Raw genomic sequence first — 674 nt, 5'->3', positions numbered from 1 at the left:
TGCAAATACCTGGAATTCTTCAATTTTGTTGAATGCCCATACTTTCCCTTGGAAATATATAGTCAATTTTGATGGGTAGTTGATCCGTGGTTGCCGGCCCAGCTCTCTTGCCTTTCTGAATATTGTATTCCAAGCCTTACGGTCTTTTAGCGTGGAGGCTGCCAGATCCTGTGTGATCCTGATTGGTGCTCCTTGATATTTGAATTGTCTCTTTCTGGCTTCTTGTAAGATTTTTTCTTTTGCTTGAAAGCTTTTGAATTTGGCAATAATATTTCTAACCGATTTCTTCTCTGGGTCGAATGTAGTGGGTGTTCTATGAATCCTTTCGATGTCTATATTGCCCTCTTGTTGTAGGACTTCAGGGCAATTTTGCTGAATAATTTCTTTTAGTACGGAGTCCAGGTTTCTATTAATTTCTGGTTTTTCTGGAAGGCCAATTATTCTCAAATTGTCTCTTCTAGACCGGTTTTCTTGGTCTGTCACTCTCTCATTGAGATATTTCATGTTTCCTTCTATTTTTTTCAGTCTTTTGACTTTGTTTCATTTGTTCTTGTTGTCTTGAGAGATCATTAGCTTCCAGTTGCTCAATTCTAGCCTTTAGGGATTGATTTTCGGCCCTAATCTTCTGGTTTTCGGCCATAATCTTCTGGTATTCCTTTTCAATCTGGTCATTT

Source organism: Gracilinanus agilis, chromosome 1 (assembly GCF_016433145.1).
Source record: "Gracilinanus agilis isolate LMUSP501 chromosome 1, AgileGrace, whole genome shotgun sequence".
Taxonomy (NCBI): Eukaryota; Metazoa; Chordata; class Mammalia; order Didelphimorphia; family Didelphidae; genus Gracilinanus; species Gracilinanus agilis.
The sequence above is the reverse complement of the archived record's forward strand: the minus strand, read 5'-3'. Positions refer to the sequence as shown.